Below are 6,386 nucleotides of genomic sequence, written 5' to 3'. Positions count from 1 at the left end.
ACGAAATAGGAATAAAAAGTATTTGAAAAAATTCAAATTTCATTAAAGATACTCTAGTGATAAGCTTTTCACTTTAAAAACTTAAAGTGATCGAGCGTGCTAAACGTAAGTACCTAACTATGTTAGACGAAATTGTTTGAAGTGACCTGTAGTAATTGGAAGGAACAAGATTAATAATATTTGATTAAGAACAAAACATAAGATCACGGATATTTTTTTGATATTTTTTTTTACTTTGAGTACAAATATATCCAATTTATTCATTATTGAAAACACGAAGAAGATGAAGTGTCATCACATCACAAAGCAACAGTTAATATACCATGAGATTGACGTAACAAGAATATGCCAATATAAATATATGTAAATATTTTCAACGTCTTGAGATCCTGTTCTATACCTCATAATCCAAATTTTGATTCCTTAGGATTGATCTACGAAGGCGTTTCAAATTTTTTAAATACTATTTACGGGAAATGGTTTTTCAAGGTTGGTCAATTGATAATATTTTATAGTTCATTGATGTGCGCAATGGTTGTGTGTAAACTAGTCATATAGAATAGATAATTAAATACCTACAATTTATCTAAACAAATAATCGGAAGCTTCAGGGCGTAACAAACCATTCAAAAAGTGGAAATACTAAAAAAATACACACACGCACAGAAACTCAAAACAATGGCATTTACTAAGCTAGACACATTTTAAACATTTAAACTATGTGTTTTATGAGCATAATAATTAAAATCATTTTAACTAATATCTTTAGAATAAATTTTATAATCTTAGAATATTTTGTTTTATTATTGCGTGAGTGGTGTAACGAGCTCACGGCCCACCTATATAGTGTAAAATGGTTACAGGAGCCCATAGACATCAGAAGTGAATGCCGCCACCCACACTGAGGCATACTGTAGTACGCTTTAAATCGGAACGCATAACTGCGTGCCTACAATGTAAATTAAAAGGAGTCGAAGTATGTACCTAAATTAAAAGAAGTTTTGAAATCGTCTAGCCTAAAGGATAAGACGTCCGGTGCATTTGTATCTACCGATGCACCGGTGTTCGAATCCCGCTGGCAAGTACCAATTTTTCTAATGAAATACGTACTTAACAAATGTTCTCGATTGACTTCCACGGTGAAGGAATAACATCGTGTAATAAAAATCAAGTCTGCAAAATTATAATTTGCGTAATTACTGGTAGTAGAATCCTCTTGTGAGTCCGCACGGGTAGGTACCACCACCCTGCGTATTTCCGCCGTGAAGCAGTAATGCGCTTCGGTTGGAAGGGTGGGGCAGCCGTTGTAAATATACTTGAGACCTTAGAACTTATATCTCAAGGTGGGTGGCGCATTTACGATGTGGATGTCTATGGGCTCCAGTAACCATTTAACACCAGGTGGGCTGTGAGCTCGTCCAACCATCTAAGCAATAAATAAAAATAATTGTTGTTTATTATAGTTAAAAATGAAATTGATTGTCGTGACTTGCGTATAAACATGAACTATTTGAAACTACAAGCGCACCATCTGTCGCACGTTGATCGTGCTTATTAAAATCCATCCATTTCACGGCAGAAACAGGCAGGGTGGTGGTACCCACCCGCGCGGACTCACAAGAGGCCCCACCACCAGTAAAAACAAAATATTTCCCTACCTATTCACTGGTAGCCTTAGGGGCTATTTCAGCTTCACGCGGGCTGGTAGGTATGCTATACCTACTCGAAGTGATTTCTTCAATACACATTGATTTTATTTTATTTTATTGTACTTAACTTCATTCCTCGCTTAAGATGTTTTAGCTAACATGGAATGCCATGGCTAATGAGCCAATCCCAGTCAGTAAGGACTCTTACGATCATAATGACCGAAACATCTAATTAGCCCTAGCTCTCAAAAACCATGGCTTAACTGTAGACACGTTTGGTCTTTGGTTTGGTCCATTCATTACACATGATTATTATTGTCAAAGTTTTCAATTTCACTTTTCAGCCAAACATCCTCAGCCCTATTTGTCAAAAAGTTAGGGCTCCCAGCTAAGTGGTTTTTACCCCAAACCTAAGGGCTAAATAAGTGAGAAGGAACCTTTAAACGACTAATATTTTTGTTAGCTTTTTGTTATGTTGGACCCTGACGTAATTGAATCTGCTAATGACATAGTTGTAAACCTAGTACAGCTCTTCGTTGCTAAGAATGCATAGTTAAATGAAAATAAATGATTCTAATGTTTACAATATAGTTGTGCTAATTAGAAATACAGTGGAAGCACGTCTCTCTCTATACTACGTTGTTTTAATTACTAAATCTTCAGAGATAAAAACAAACACTATATATACAAAGGTAGGTAACGATATTCAATGTAATTTAAAATCAAAATATAACATTTTAAAGGAAAAACCGAGAAGAATATTAAAATTTGCATAGAGTTTAAAAACAAAGATTAATAAAAAAACAAATTTGTTTGACGGGTTTTTAATTTTTAATGTTGCAATATTAGGTGTTTTTATTTTAGCTTTAGAGGTAAATGTTTTTGAGAGCTGGTGGCACTACACAGAGCATACACATAAGCAATCATTATTCACTCACATGCGCACGAATACGCAAACCCGCAAGTGTAGGACGACATTTGCGAATGATTATGCAAAGTTTTCGCTGCATTCGTGGTTTTCCAAGCTGTGTCGGTTTTTTAACAGACATCAAAGCGCGCGAGCCTCGAACCTTCGCGTAGTCTCCCACACATTCGCTTGCCCAGTTGCGACGACGATTGCGAAGGTAACGGACGTATCGCCATTTTCATAGTTCGTGACGTCTACTGTGTAGCGTATCTTCATCAAAAGAAATCCCATAAAATCAGCATGGCTGTTAATGATGTCTGGGAAAGAATTCAAAAATCTTTTTCTTTTCAATGTTCTATTGACGAATTAAAAAGGAGGAGAAATTCGTGAGACATTCGTAAACAAGTGTACGAGGGCTGCACTAAAAGTATCGGGAATGTAATATTTCCACTTTTCCTGTCATATTAAAATCTTTTTAATTGAAAACTCCTTAGTTTTAAAAATCGAATACCATTTATTTATTTAAAAAAAGATTCTCGGTCTTGTCACGAGGTTTTGTCGTTGAGAAAATGGAATTGACTCGAGAAAATTCAAGAGCGATGATTTATTATGACTTTCGAAGTAGTTTAACACAAAAACAGTGTGTTGACCGGATGATTTCTGCATTTGGTGATGAAGCCCCATCCAAAACCACAATTTATCGCTGGTTTGCTGAGTTTCAACGTGGACGTGTCAAGCTCAGTGATGATCCCCGTCAAGGTCGTCCAAAAACTGCAGTCACCCAAGAAAACGTTGATGCTGTGCGTAAGCTGATTGAGGAAGATCGACATGTGACATACCGCGAAATTCAGGCAACTTTAGACATTGGCATGAGTCAAATACAAATAATCTTGCATGAACAATTAGGTGTAAAAAAGTTGTTTTCCCGATGGATACCGCATTCGCTCTATGAAGAGCAAAAAGCGGCTCGCGTTACTTGGTGCGTCAGAACTCTCGAAAGATTCCACGCAGGATCCTCAAATGCTGTATACAACATTGTATCAGGTGACGAATCCTGGATATACGCGTACGAACCCGAAACAAAAACCACACACGAGTTTGGGTGTTCGAAAATGAGTTAAAGCCAACAAAAATTGTTCGTTCACGGAGTGTTGCAAAAAAAATGGTGGCCACGTTTGTCTCCAAAACCGGCCATTTTACGACACTTCCTCTTGGGGGACAAAGAACGGTTAATGCAGAATGGTATGCTAGCATTTGTTTGCCACAGGTCGTTTCTGAACTCCGTAAAGAGAACTGCAACCGCCGCATCATCCTCCATCACGACAATGCAAGTTCTCACACCGCGCACAGAACAAAAGAGTTTTTAGAGCAAGAAAACATAGAATTATTAGACCATCCGCCGTACAGCCGTCGTGGCCTAAAAGATACGACGTCCGGTGCATTCGTGTTGAAGCGATGCACCGGTGTTCGAATCTCGCAGGCGGGTACCAATTTTTCTATTGAAATACGTACTCAACAAATGTTCACGATTGACTTCCACGGTGAAGGAATAATATCGTGTAGTAATAAAAGTGAAACCCGCAAAATTATAATTTGCGTAATTACTGGTGGAGGACCTGTTATGAGTCCGCGCGGGTTGGTACCACCGCCCTGCCTATTTCTGCCGTGAAGCAGTAATGCGTTTCGGTTTGAAGGGTGGTGCAGCCGTTGTAACTATACTGAGACCTTACAACTTATATCTCAAGGTGGGTGGCGCATTTACGTTGTAGATGTCTATGGGCTCCAGTAACCACTTAACACCAGGTGGACTGTGAGCTCGTCCAACCATCTAAGCAATAAAAAAAAAAAGCCCCGACCTAAGCCCTAATGATTTCTATACTTTCCCTAAAATAAAGAATAAATCGCGTGGACAGAGATTTTCATCACCTGAAGAAGCTGTGGACGCCTACAAAACGGCCATTTTGAAGACCCCAACTTCCGAATGGAATGGTTGCTTCAATGATTGGTTCCATCGTATGGAAAAATGTGTCAAATTTCGCGGAGAATACTTCGAAAAGCAATAAATACATTTTTAAATAGTAACGTTGTGTCACTTCGTTAATTCCCGAAATTTTCAGTGCCGCCTATGTAGGAGGAAGCGCAAACGGGTTCGCAAATTGAGTATGCGAACCCATTTGCACAGCCGCTAGGTTTGCGAATGAATGTTTGACGGCCCTTCACATGCGCGCAAACATTCGTACAATGTACGAATATTTGCGCGCAAACATTCGTACAATGTACGACTATTTGCGCGCATGTCAGTGGCCGGCATTAGAATACGATACCCTTATTAGAGTATAAGCAAACGTTACCTATCTAATGTGCTATCTTCAGTATCTTCCATGCGGAGACTTTTTGACGGGAACGCGAGGAGTGAAGTTGTGTGATTTGTTTTATTTTGTTTATTTAGTGTTTCTTCAGGTTTAAATGTGTAATAACGGTGGTTTATTAACTGTTTAATATCTGTAAAAGTGCACAAATGTGGGAAAATGAAACAAAGCCGCTGGACATAGCTTCTCGGGATCCTCCAAAAAGTCCACTGAAAAAATCTCAGTAAATGACCACCATTTTACTAAGATTATATTTAATTTTCATCCCATATAATTTCATTTCTTTTAATTTCATCCAAGTTGACTAATGTCTCAAATTAATCGTCTTCATTTCATTTCACTCCATATTATCATTTTTCATAAAAATAAGAATATAAATTAAAATAAGACATGACTTAAAGGTCTTAGTTACCAGGTCATAAAATCTTCCATGCGGTGTTTTATAATTTTATTTCGGAAAAGCGCGGGAAGCATAAAATTTGGCGGTCGTGTTTTTTATTTAAAAAATTTTTTAATTATCGTATAGTTGGATTAGGATAAGTTTGTACATATTTTTTATATATTTAATTTTTCTTTATTTAGTGTATTTAATTTCGTCGTCGGGTAAGTCTTTTTGACCTTGTTTCGTAAAATGGACCCCCCGGGAGATCCCGGGGGGACTCTTGCTTCTAATAGTTTTAATATTTTACAAGTAAATGACGAATGTGACTTATCGTCAGTGCCCGCAGTGGCGCATAATGTTGTTGTCGAGCATGACGATTCTACTGTAGATACCGATTACTCCGGACATCAAACATCTGTAAATCGCAAACGTGCATCTCGCAGAATTTGTAGACACTGCAATAGGAAAAGGAGCAAGTGTGACTCGAAAGGCAACACCGTCTGCCAGTGCCAATGTGAGGAAAGTGGTCCTAATAAAGCCTTAAAGATTAATAGCTCTGTTCATGATCCAGTGTCTACTAATATATTTCCTAATCATCCGACTCAAATGGAAAGTAATGATGTCACTCCTAGATTTATAGGAAGACATAAATATTGTGACTCGGATGCTGCCCCTTACGTCATTCATATTCAAAAACAAATACAGGCATCTAATGACAATACCATTTTGCACCCAATTTCTTTTGGCAAATTTTTGAAAAATTATTCTATTAAAAATATTGTTAATGGTAGTCTTAAGAGAATTGGTAGAAACAGGCTATCACTAACATTTGAAAATTTTAATGCGGCTAACAATTTCATGGATTTAGATATTTTAGAGAAGAATAAATATAGAGCATTCATTCCTACCTTTCAAGTTACTCGCATGGGTATCGTTAGAAATATTCCTACAGAATGGTCTGAAGAAGAAATAATTAATAATATCAGTGTTCCGTTAGGTTGCGGAAAAATCCTAAAAATTAGGAGATTAAGAAGAAAAATCACTGTAAATGATAATAAAACTTTTATTGACACAGAATC

The sequence above is a fragment of the Bombyx mori genome, chromosome 10 (assembly GCF_030269925.1).
Source record: "Bombyx mori chromosome 10, ASM3026992v2".
In the NCBI taxonomy this organism is placed as follows: Eukaryota; Metazoa; Arthropoda; class Insecta; order Lepidoptera; family Bombycidae; genus Bombyx; species Bombyx mori.
Note: the sequence above shows the minus strand (reverse complement) of the source record.